The sequence below is a fragment of the Puma concolor genome, chromosome B2 (genome assembly GCF_028749965.1).
Source record: "Puma concolor isolate L17-30 chromosome B2, mPumCon1.1.hap2, whole genome shotgun sequence".
NCBI lineage: Eukaryota > Metazoa > Chordata > Mammalia > Carnivora > Felidae > Puma > Puma concolor.
Window position 1 is genome coordinate 41,321,399 of NC_141671.1, and position 12,884 is coordinate 41,334,282.

Below are 12,884 nucleotides of genomic sequence, written 5' to 3' on the forward strand. Positions count from 1 at the left end.
TGACCTAAGCTGAAATCAAGAGTAGGACGCTCAACGGACTGAGCCAGTCAGGTGCCCCTCAAAGTTTTAAGAGAAAACTCAATTCCTAGATCCTTGAACTTCCACAGAAGCTGTTTTCTAGAACTGATCGGTGACGAAGGTACGAGATGACCTTTATACCTGCACTCTCACAACAGTCCTCTTCCTCTACAAAAGAAAGACAAACTTCTTACCTCACCCCAAACCTTAACTGGGTTTATTATCGCCCCAGTAACCACCCCCCCCCCATGCAAAAGGACACCTAGAAAGCTAAGGAAAAAAAAAATAACCACTCTAAAATGAGTAGTGAATCATTTATTGGAAGCTGGACGGTTTCCAATTCTTCTGTTGCTGTTGTTGTTAGGAAGGCCTAATAGAAGTAATTAAAATCTAATTGTTCGCGATAGATCACTAGGTGATTTCTGGCATATAATTCAGAAGCAGATCAAGAACTGAGTGATCCTGCTTTAGAACAAAACTTCCATTTCTGTCAGTTCATGTGAATGAGGGTTTTCAGGGCTTACATCTATATGAATGAAAAACAGAGATGTAATCAAGCTGGCCCCTGTCTCCTACGATATATAATATTCTTCCATGGATATGGAAACAAACCGGAGAAATAACCCAGTGCCAGCCGTATTTCATTTCTGGACCGAGTGATAGCTGTTATGAGCGTGCACACACTGACAACTCAAGCTGTGTGCTCCGATCTGCTCACACACAGGTGTGTTTGCTGTAAGTCAATAAAAAAAAAAAAGAAGTATTCTAAAAAGTCATCCAGTGTTACCATTCTTAGTATCATTTTACTTATGCTTGTTCATTACTTATCTGAGTTAGCAATACGTTGATGTCGTTTTGATCATTTGTGTCCTATTGATAGCTGTTAACAATAACTCAAACCAGAAGAAAACTTTAATACGTCGCGCTTGACGATTTCAGGAAATTAAAAAAAGTTTTAATTTCATATACAATTGGTACAGAGAAATAGGATAGGGAAACAAGCAAAAGAGTTTTAAGCATAAAAATATATTAGATATATTCCATTAGGATAAAATGCCACGGGGGAAGTAAAACAAATAAAATTTCAAGAAGAAATTTTCCTTCAAGAAGGAACACTATTAGTGAAGAACATGCTCATGCATTTTTTTAAAAAATTTTTTTAATGTTTATTTATTTTTGAGAGAGAGACACAGAGCATGAACAGGGGAGGGGCAGAGAGAGAGGGAGACACAGAATTGGAAGCCGGCTCCAGGCTCCGAGCCATCAGCCCAGAGCCTGACACGGGGCTCGAACTCACGGACCGCGAGATCGTGACCTGAGCTGAAGTCGGATGCTTAACCGACTAAGCCACCCAGGCACCCCGCTCATGCATTTTAAAAATGGATGCTGGTGGGTAGCAAATTCCTATGGTGTTTAGATTCCACTGGATAAATTTAAAACAGTGACGTAGTAGTTTTACTTAAAAATAATCAATGTTTGCAACATACTGGAAATTGCATCTTCTGCAAATGTATGATGAAAAAATGTAGATGTAAGCCTGAAATGTGTGAGGGGTTTATTTACATTTACCATATTCTTTAAAAATTTACTTATTTATTTTTTAGTTTATATCCAAGTTAGTTAGCAGATAGTGCAATAATGATTTCAGGAGTAGATTCCAGTGATTCATCCCCTATGTCTAATACCCAGTGCTCATCCCAACAAGTGCCCTCCTTAATACCCATTGCCCATGTTAGCCCATCCCCTCACCCACAACCCCTCCAGCAACCCTGTTTGTTCTCTGTGTTTAAGACTCTCTTATGTTTTGTCCCCCTCCTTGTTTTTATATTACTTTTGCTTCCCTTCCCTTATGTTCATCTGTTTTGTATCTTAAATTCTTCATATGAGTGAAGTCGTATGATATTTGTCTTTCTCTGACTGGCTAATTTCGCTTAGCATAATACCCTCTAGCTCCATCCATGTTGTTGCAAATGGCTACCACATCCTTTTATGAAGGATTTTAAGCAGAAAAGTTGGAAGACCATGTCAGTTTCCCCCTCTGACCAGGTGCTAGACTGAGTTGGTCTCTGTCCCGTTCTGAACGATGAGAGATGGATAAATTCAGAGTGAGGGATTTGGTTTGGTAGAATGAAGGGTGGATGAAGGGAAGCAGTGGGAGGAAACCATAGTTGGCCAAAGACAGCTGGAGTAGATCCTGACGTGGCCAGGAATGGCTGCCCAAGGCTTCCAAGGAGAGGCACAAGGATGTTGGGTGCGACGGCGCTGAACTTCTAAAGCAGGGAGACCGGCTCCCTTCATTCAAAATGTGGTCCGTATCACCTGGAAGCTTATGAGACATTCAGTCTCAGGCTTCAGCCTACATCTACTGAATCAGGATCTGCATTTTATGAAGACCCTCGAGTGATTCGTGTGCACATTAAAATTTGAGAAGTCATGGATTAGTAGGCTCTCACTGCATCCAGGCGAGACATAATTAAGATGGTGAGCAGAACAGAGGGAGAAATGAGAGAAACATCCCCTGTGTTGCCAATAGGAAGTGACCCTCCTTCAGGGGTTTATGACCCAGTCTGGGGAGACACCCTCCCCTTTTCTCAAGCAAGCTCTCTCCCTTGACATCTTCACTCACCACTATACCTTGCTGACTCCCAATCACTACCCCCAGCCCCACTGCCTGCCCCAAATTCTACTTGCATGTTCAAATGCCAAGTCAACATCATGTTCCCCCAAATGGATGCTCCTCCAAACTCTTGCCCTTGACTCCTCCCTCTCCCTTAGCCAATCACCATCATGACCTATCAGTTTACCTAATATTCTCTTAACTGTATCCATTTTTCTCTGGTTCCCCTACCATCACCTTAATCCAAGACACCTCGTCTGTCTTCCAGACTATCCCAACAGCCTTCCTACTGGTCTCTCTGCTTTGAGTCGTGCCCATGCTCCAGACAGCAGCAGCAGAATGAGCATTTCAAACATAACTCTGATCCCATAACTGTTCAAAATCCTTTGATGGCATCCTAGTGCTCTTAGGTTAAAAATCAAAATCATGAACACGGCCAATCAGGCTCTGCAGTTTCTCCCAATCTGGTGGTGTATCTCTCTTCTCTTTGTTATTTACCCCCTTCCCATCCCACCACTCCAAGCCACTCTGGTCTTCTCTCAGTTTCTTTTTTTTTTTTTTTTCCTAATTGTAAATTTCCTATTATTTACTTATTTTTTTAAATATAATTTATTGTCAAATTGGCTAACATACAGTGTGTAAAGTGTGCTCTTGGTTTTGGGGGTAGATTCCCGTGGTTTATCGCTTACATACAACACCCAGTGTTCACCCCAACAAATGCCCTCCTCAATGCCCACCACCCATTTCCCCCTCTCCCCCACCCCTCTTCTCTCAGTTTCTTGAAGCTGCCATGCTGCCTTCCATCACAGGGTCTTTGCATATGCTGGTGTCCCCCCAATCCCCTAATTTGGAGAGCTGTTCTTTTCCCCAACCTCTTCATCCAGTCATGTCCTGAGCATCCTTCAGATCGCAGCTTAGACTACATTTCCTAAGGAAGTCTACCCTGACCCCAACCACAAGTCAATATCAGGGTCATTTCTCATACATTTTCATAAAACCACATTCCTTTCTTTCAAACCACTCTTCTCAGCCTGTAATTATACTTCCACCAGTGTCATTATTTGATTACTGGATCTTTCTTTATAAGGGCAGGAACCATGTCTCCCCAAACCGACCATAATGTCCAGCATACTGTAGGCTCTCCAGTAAGGATTTGCTGAAGGAGAGGTAATATTTGTCGAATGAATGAATAAAAAAAAAAAACCCGACAATGATCAAGTGTCCCACTGAATTGGTGCTGGCAGAAAAAGACACTCGGTGTAGGCTGAGTGTGTGTTAAGTTCTTATGGAGGACAGTAAGAGTCACCTGGGTCTTGATGGCCAAATAAGGTTTATGCAGACGAGAGGACCAGGAAGGTACTCCAGCCAAGGGAATGGTGTGCACAAAAGCACGAAGTCAGGTGCAGGTGCCCATGTCAGGAACTCACCAATGATCAGACTGAATTTGTAAGGTAGGGATAAACTGTGGGGGCTTTAAAATGACCTTTAGCAGTGTTATCCTGTGGGCATTAGGCCTGGTGATAACACAATGCCCTGCCTAGCTTAAACCTCACCACTAAAGCCTCCTCAAAAGGCTTTCTTTGCACCACGTTACCTCCCACAGGAAGAATTACTTATCGAAACTCACCAGATTCTGACCATGACCTGATTTCATGTCCCTCCACCGTGCCCCCGTGGGTGGAAGCTAGATAATTTTACTTCTGTTGATGTGTCTGCTTTGTGTTCTGAGCTACAGGATTCTATTCCTTAATTCCCTCATATTTTCAAAACTGGAAAGGTAGTTTATTTACAAGTATAGAGCCCTGCAAAGTTAGAGGTGGGCTCCCAAATTGTGATTCCTGGGTCAGCTGTATAAGCATCACACGGGCACTTGTTATGAATGCTAATTCTTGGCCCCCACCCAGACCACTGAATCAGAAACTTGGTTGGCGGGGGGTGGGGTGGGGGGAGCAGTCTGTGTTTCAACGGGCCCTCCTGTTGAGTCTGATGCCCTCTCAAGTTGAAGACCACTGTAAAGGTCATCTAGTCTGCCCACATTACAGATGGAAGTTGAGGCCCACAGACGTAACTACTACTGGGCCCAGAATAGTGTCTGGTTCACAGCGGCAGGCATTTAAGAATCATACATGGAATGGAAGAGAGAAGAAAATGACTTCCCTAAGAAGACCTAAGGAGGTAATAGCAAAACTACGTGCTATTTATTTTACATTGAATTTATATATATTTTATTTATTTTTTTAAATGTTTATTTTTGAGAGAGAGAGAGAGAGAGAGAAAGAACATGAGCAGGAGAGGGGCAGAGAGAAAGGGGGACAGAGGATCTGAAGTGGGATCCGTGCTGACAGCAGAGAGCCCGATGTGGGGCTTGAACTCACGAACCGTGAGATCATGACCTGAGTTGAAGTCAGATGCTTAACCGACTGAGTCACCCAGGGCCCCCAAATTTATATATATATTTTAAAATAGGAACTATATTTAAGGGGTTCAAAATTCAAGAAGTGTAACAGTATACAAAAGAGTGAAAACTACCCCAAGTAAATAAATGCTTGAAAATAAAGTGAAAAGTTAGAGCAAAATTTTTAAAAAGGGTATACATGAAAAGTCCTCCTCCTATCCTTGTCCCCAGATACCGAGCAACCCAGTCCTCTTGGGACAATCAGATTCCTGTGTATTCTAGAAACATTTTATGCTCACACAAGAATGCTTGTACACACTCCCACCTCCATTCCATGCCTTCTGCAAAGACAAGTAGCATGCCACAGTTCGGCATCCTGTCAAAGGGTATTTTATTTTATTTTATTTTATTTTATTTTATTAAAAAAATTTTTTTTAACGTTTATTTATTTTTGAGACAGAGAGAGACAGAGCATGAACAGGGGAGGGGCAGAGATAGAGGGAGACACAGAATCCGAAGCAGGCTCTAGGCTCTGAGCTGTTAGCACAGAGCCCAACACGGGGCTCGAACTCACGGACTGCGAGATCATGCCCTGAGCCAAAGTCGGCCGCTTAACCCACCGAGTCACCCAGGCGCCCCATCAAAGGGTATTTTAAATATACCATTTACCACCTAGAAACTGTTCTTCTTGGTGGATTAGTCAATCTCCTAGAATTGTCATAATACCAACTCAGGAGTCAAGTCTTAATAATTTTTCTAATAATGTCTTGCTCAGTATGTAAAACACTTCCTATTGGATAACTGGCACCAGGAGCTTTTTCATGCACGAACCAATGAAACAGAATTACTACTTTCACATTTCTGTGATCAGTTCTTTCCTTAGAGCCAGGCTCGGGGATTCTAGAGTGGAATCAAGAAAAAAATGCTCACTCGGAACCTGAGGTGCCCTCTCTGTTCCCCCGGAAGCATTACAGCCACACGGCCTGCATCCATGCCCATCTGCCCACTGGCTGTCCATTCATTTCCAAGGTAGGGACAGCATTCTACCCATCTTGTGTGTCCCAGTGACTGGGACACAGCAAATGCTCCATCAACGCTCAGCGAACTGAAAAGCTGAGCCAAGCAAATGAGACGTAACGCACTTCACCCCTGACATGGACCCAGGGACAGAACCTATTATTTTCTGTTTCAGGCCGAGTGCTCTGTAAAGCGCCCGATTCATGGAATACGGTAGATTATAAGGCTCTACGCAGACTTCTCAGCACAGGAGTTTTTCTGCACAGGGCCAGCTAGTAAATATTTTCAGGTCTGCAGCGTGAAAGCAGCCACAAAATCATATATCCATGAATGGGCGTGGCTGTATTCGAATACAACTTGGTTTATGGACACGGAAATTGGAATCGGGGCAGAATTTTCACGTATCAGGAAATATTATTGTTTTTTCTTCTGATTTTTCTTCAACCGTGTAAAAAATGTAAAAACCCTTAGCTCACAGGTGGTACAAGGCTAGGTGTGGGCTGGTTTTGGCCCCAGCCAAAGTTTGCCGACTCTTATTCTGGTGCATCAAAGTCTCCCCCCCACCCACCCCACTCCCTCTGCACCCCCAGGGCACCAGGAGACAGAACACAATCTTCAAGGAGGATATGTGTCCAAAAGGACTACCCTTTGAACCAGAAAGAGAGAGAGGGAGGAAGTTGACTTTGGCCGAGGACCCATCGGGACTTGTTTGCTTATAATTCAGCAGGGGTAACACCCTGCTCCCGCCAGACCACCACCGCTCGCTGGAGGAAGAAAAACCAAAAAGATTTTCCTTCTTCCGACACTGGGTCATCATTCAGAGACTGTATACACAATTCCCCAAATGACTTGGCTTGGGTTTTAGGCAAGCCCTTCCCCTCAGGTCTGTCAAAGGAGCTCCATTTGGATTCTCCTGGGATTCTCCTCAATCCAGCTCTCTCCCCAGCTCCCCAAGGAGGCAGAGGCCAAGGGCAGCTCTCCAAGACGTGGGCCCATGGTTCATGGTCTCCATTACGGCAATGTTGTTGTTCTAAATACTTTCTAATTAGTCTTCTGAATAAAGCCGGTGGGTATTTTATAATCCTCTAACCCAATTACCACGGACAAGTTCTGCCAACGACAGTGATTAGCACTGAAACGTCCCCCCTCTCAGAGTGACTGGCCTGCTCTTGTTCCTTGGTGGCCCGCTGCTCCTTGCCCTGGGTCTCTGCTGACTCTCCACTGTGGGAGGACTTCCAAGACTTCCTTTGGGCTCCAAGGGACACTTATTCCTCCTTCTTTCAGACTCATCTTGTGGCATCAACTGTCACTCTAATAAGCCCAGGAACGAGGAAGAAACCTGACTCACAGCCTGGGAACCTGCAAAATGGAGTCTGGATTTTGCTTCTTGCGGACAGCTCTCCATCAGGAAATGGTGACTGGAGATATTTCACTTTCTGGTGTGCGGGGTTTCTGGTCCTCACTGTGACTGCTCTCTCCTCTGGGCTAGCAGTAGTTCTCGACCAGGAAATTAACACTGTCTTCCCCTGATGGTGACTGCGACAGGCCCCTTCTGTCCAACCCCAGCTGGCATGGAGGATGTGGATGCTGAGGATGTGGGGAGATAAGGGACCAAAGTAATCTAGGATGGCTTCCTGGAGGAGGCGGCTATGGTCGGAGCATGCCTTGTTGATATATTCCTGTATATAGTTTTTCAAACCACCCTCCTCCACAAATGGCTAGGCCTGGGTAGAGATATTAGGGACATGGGCATTGACTCTATGATATGGTACAGTTAAAGATTTTACTTTTATTTTTTTAAGTAATCTCTACACCCAGTGTGGGGCTTGAACTCACAACCCCAAGATCAAGAGTCGCATGCTCTACTGCCTGAGCCAGCCAGGAGCCCCACATGATATGGTGCATTTAGATAGAGGGGCAAAGGAGGAGCCAAAAGGAGACCTGGGCTTTGGTTCCACTGACTCGCTGTGTGAAAGTGGACAAGTCATTTGCCCTTCCTGGACCTTGGCCATGTTTTTATATATCCAGAACTACTACTAAGCCAAGTTTTTCTAGAGGAAGCCTAAACAAGATCCGTAAAATCCCTGCCTCACCTTTTATCAACTTGCAGAAGCTGCTAACTGTTCGGCATCTAATTAGCATTCAAGGTGTGAAACTGACAACAGTTCAGGGGCAAATGCACCCAGCTTGGATACCACTGGTGTCTACGTCCTCTGGGACAGAGAAGTGAAGAGAGGAGGAGGCAGCTGATGTGAACTGACGTGGCCCAGCCCTTCCTGACTCCCAGCACCACCGGACGTAGCTGCTCTGGGAGACCAGAGTAAGGCTTGCTTATTCGCAGCCAGTGAGATCCACATTCCTCACATGAGTACAGATAAAGTCAGTTACATCCCAGGGAGAAGCTGACACATGGAGGCAGCGTAGGAAACTTAATGACCCCACACTTAGGGCACCTTAGATCTTAAAGGAGAGATACAATAGGCTCTGGGTGGGGTATGCCAGGGACGAGGTCCACTCGGGTTGCCTGATCCTCCAGGAAGGCTCCTCCCAACTACAGCTGGTCCCTCCTGGTGACGGGGAGGTTGACAGATGACGCAGCCAAGAGGTCTGCAGAGAGAGGGTGGGGCAGGGGAATCACCTGAACAATCCCCACGTGAGTCGCTGAGTGACCCAAACACTGGCTACTCCATAATTACAAGGTTCTCCTAAGAAGGAGTTGTTAGGAGAGTTTCAGAATCCACCAGCAACCATACTGAAGACCTACCTGTGCCAGGAGACTTGACCAGGTCATTGCCGTTGGCCTCAAGAGGCCTACAGCTGAGCGGACTGGGGACTCCATGGCCACTGCCCGCCCTTTATGTTCTTTCAGACAACCTCACACCAAGGACCTCCTGCACCAGGACTCTTGCTAAGGGGAGATCAAAACCTGAAAACCTGCACTTTAAGCTCACAGTCTGGGGCGGGGAGGGGGCAGGGGCGGGGCTTCCTAAAGACTCCAAGGAATTTCACAAGGAGGAGGCAAAGGAGGACCTCAAAGGGGGCAGGGGCGAGGTCATTCCCATCAGGGCCCATGAGGCACAGTGGGCAGACCCTTGCTGTTGGGGACAGGGGTGCGTATCTCTGTAGGGTGTCCATCTGGAGGGGTCCGGGCCTGGGGCCACAGGGAGGATCCACCACTCCTGCCCCCGAGGACCGAGGACACCGCTTTTGTGAATCAACACTTGGGACTACAGCCAAAGAAAGGATCCTCATCCCTGAAGCTGTCCAGGGCAGGGCAGGGTAGGGTAGGGTAGGGCAGGGCAGGGCTGGGAGAATGGAAGTTTCCCCTCCAGCTGCTCTGACGAAGCCGTAGGGAGTGTAGGGGATGAAGACGGGCTGGAAGGTAGGTAGATCTGGGGGGTAGATCTGACTCCTTTAACCTTGCCTCCGACCTCAGGGTGAATTATTATTACCATTTTTAAATTTTTTAATGTTTGTTTATTTTTGAGAGAGGGAGAGACAGAGCACGAGTGGGGGAGGAGCAGAGAGAGAGGAAGACACAGAATCCGAGGGAGTCTCTGGGCTCTGAGCTGTCAGCACAGAGCCTGATGCAGGGCTCAATCCCATGAATCATGAGATTGTGACCTGAGCCGCAGTTGGACAGGGGTTCAGCTCCCAAATGGAGCAACTGGCTTGGCTTTGGTCTGAGGTCTTCAAAGACATCAGAATATAAGAAACAAATGTCCCCGGACACCCAAGGTCTTAAAGATGGGGTCGGGGTCTTGGGGAAAACACACTTCTTTGTGGAACACAGCTTACAGCTCACTGGGAAACAAAGTAAGTGATGCTCCCTTGTATGTAAAATAATTGCGCCTCAGTGTTCTTTGTGCGTGGGGTGTCTGTTGGTCTCCAGGAGGTTCCATGGGTTATGACGTCAGTGCCACGTTTGGGCATTCTGTAAATAGCAGCAGCAACACAGCAACATGGCAATGCCATGGCCCCTAGGCTCTTCACTTGGAAGAAAAGGGGGCTAAATCAAGCATCCGCACGGCCCTTTCTGGCTCGGAGTTCTAAGACTTTGGGGGGAATTGTGGGACAAGCTAGAGGGACCTCTGTGTCAGGGGCTGGAGGCCTTCCCAGAGGCACTTCCTGAGTGGCTCCCTCCGCCAGGCCCCCGTGGATTGGATTCAGGCCCATCATCATGGCGCACGCCCCCACCTTTCCAGATCTGAGGGCAGCTGGAATCCCATCTTGCTCAGCCCTGGGACCCAGCCTGTGCCTCACGCTTGGCACCATGTAGGTGTTTGCTCAGTGAAGCCAGACACAGGGCCTCAGAGCCCACCTCAAACGTCCTGTCACCCTGTAGCCCCCTGACCAAGATGTGACTCGGTGGCCTTGCTGCCCCAAGATGTCTCCTTTGTTCTTTGTTGTGCTGAGGGAGGTTGCCCTGCTCAATCAGATGACAGGGGCTCCTTGTCCCAGAGCCCTCAGGAAGCTGCTGAGTGCAGGGAAGCAAATAGTAAACAGACCACAGGGGTGAACATCCTGCAAGGGACAAGCTGATAGAGCTGTGGAGACCAGTTTTGTCAGGAGGGCCTTCGTTCCAAATCACAGCATACCACGATGAAGAAAAACTATGATTTAGGAGCGCCTGGGTGGCTCAGCCGGTTAAGCGCCTGACTCTTGGTTTCAGCTCAGGTCACGATCTTCATGGTTCACGAGTTTGGGCCCCGAATCTGGTTCTACGATGGCAGCATGGAGCCTGCTTGGGATTCTCTCTCTCTGCCCCTCCCCCACGCGTACTGTCTCTCTCTCTCTCAAAACAAATAAATACACAAAACAAAATTAAAAAAAAAAAAAGAAAAGAAAACCTGTGTGCTTTAATTTACAGATGCTTCTAAGGATTCAAATATTATAAAGCTGGAAGTGAACATGCCCGACAACCCCCTCACCCGAGATTCCCACTGTCAACAGTGGGAATGTGGATGATGTGGAAAGCCACAAGGGTTGGTTTCCATCTACCCAAACGGCTACTGAGAGGCCTCAGGGAATCAGGACGGTATCTTACCTTTTCTGAATTTGCTCTCTCCTCTGGTAATCCTTTATATCCCCGAGAAGCCCCAAAACCTGTCTGGACTTGCCCAAGTCCCATATCCAGTTGGTCACTGGCCGCCATTATATCTCTGTCTCAAATTCTTGCCCAGACAACTTCCCTTTGCTGCTCTAAGACCAGGGGGCTGCCGTGAGGCATCCCCCAGGGGCCCCTGTGGCTGAAATCAGAGGGTGGAAATAGAGCCCCTAAAGGCTGGGGGCCTCGGGGAGAGTGAGAACCGCAGAGGGAGGATTTACAGGCCCAGACATGCATCCTTCTGCTTGTTGGAAATATCACTCCATCAGGGAGTCACCTCAGATATTCTATTTTCCAACCAATGCCAGAATTTAAGTTCTAAAGGCGCGGAATTGTGTCTTAATACCTCTATTTTTATGTCTCGCCCTCCCTTCTCCACTGTTCCATGACCAGTGTTGGGCCCAAAGCAGATCCACTCAGTGTTCACAGAATTCGGCAAACAAGTTTGTCAAACATGAGTGCTGTGTGCCTGGCTAAGGACCAGGAGGTGAAGGAGACACTCCTCTTTCCAGGAAGCTGGTGAAGCCCAGGGTTAAGCCTCGGATGCCAGCATAAGATTGTCCCCAACAGTGCCCAGGTGTCCTCCAGCCCCGGGTGGAGGACGACTGCGGGGAGGTGCTGATGGGAGGGCAGCAGGACAGACACCCAACGCCATGCGGGTGAGCTGGACTAACGCTACCGGGCAGATGGGAAGGAAGAATGATAAAGATAAAGAAGAATGGTAAAGAAAGATAACAGCTAACACGCATGTGATGCTGACCTCGGGCCACGCACAGTGCCAAGTCCTTTACACGCCCCTCACGCAACCCCCCCCAGGTGGGAACCTGCACCCATCACACTTCACTACCCTACCCATCTCCCACTGACACCCTGTGACAGCATTCTCAGATGTGCCCCCTATGAATCTCTCCGAGACTCTCTTCAGGATATACACCCAGGAGTTCAGAATTCCCCTTCTAGTAAGCTGGTTACAGACAACAGACGGACACATCCAAACAACCTAGACACAAGCATACACACTGTGGCATTGTATTGAATAGCCAAAGATCGACATCATCTCAAATGCCAATCACTAAGGGACTGATTAAAGATAATTAAGGAATAACCACACAATGGAATACTATGCAGTTGTTAAAAAGAGCAACGAAACTCTCTGCGAACTGATATGGAAAGCTTTCCAAAGTTAAAATAGAATATACATATAGGGGCGCCTGGGTGGCTCACTCGGTTAAGTGTCTGACTTCAGCCCAGGTCACGATCTCGCGGTTTGTGAGTTCGAGCTCTGTGTCGGGCTTTCGGAGCCTGGAGCCTACTTCAGATTCTGTGTCTCCCTCTCTCTCTCTCTCTCTCTCTCTCTCTGCCCCTCCCCCGCTCACACTCTGTCCCTCTCTCAAAAATACACATTAAAAAAATTTTAGAAAAAGGAATATACATATATATATGTAAATAGTTGATCCTCATTATTAGCAGTAATATGTCCTGCGAAGTCACGAACAGTGTACCACTGCTTCCAGAATATGAGGTTAGGTTCCCGTGAGCCTCTGATCACAACCTTGTTTTATGTGTTTCCGTTCAAAGCTACCTTATTTAATATATATATTACTGATTCATAAACAACGAACTCACAGCCGGCAGCACTTTCATTCTTATTTAAATAAAGCTTATCTCACAAGTATTTTCCCCATAAGCCACACGCAACCTCCTTGCACTTTGGAGCACTGGACAGCACA

At 47.0% G+C, this 12,884-nt stretch overlaps 1 protein-coding gene across 12 annotated transcripts in view; it reads right to left on the reverse strand.

Annotated features, from left to right (window-relative positions):
* The window catches only part of TRERF1 (transcriptional regulating factor 1), a 212,400-nt gene that overhangs the window by 41,988 nt on the left and 157,528 nt on the right, over positions 1-12,884 (reverse strand). The window lies entirely within an intron of this gene.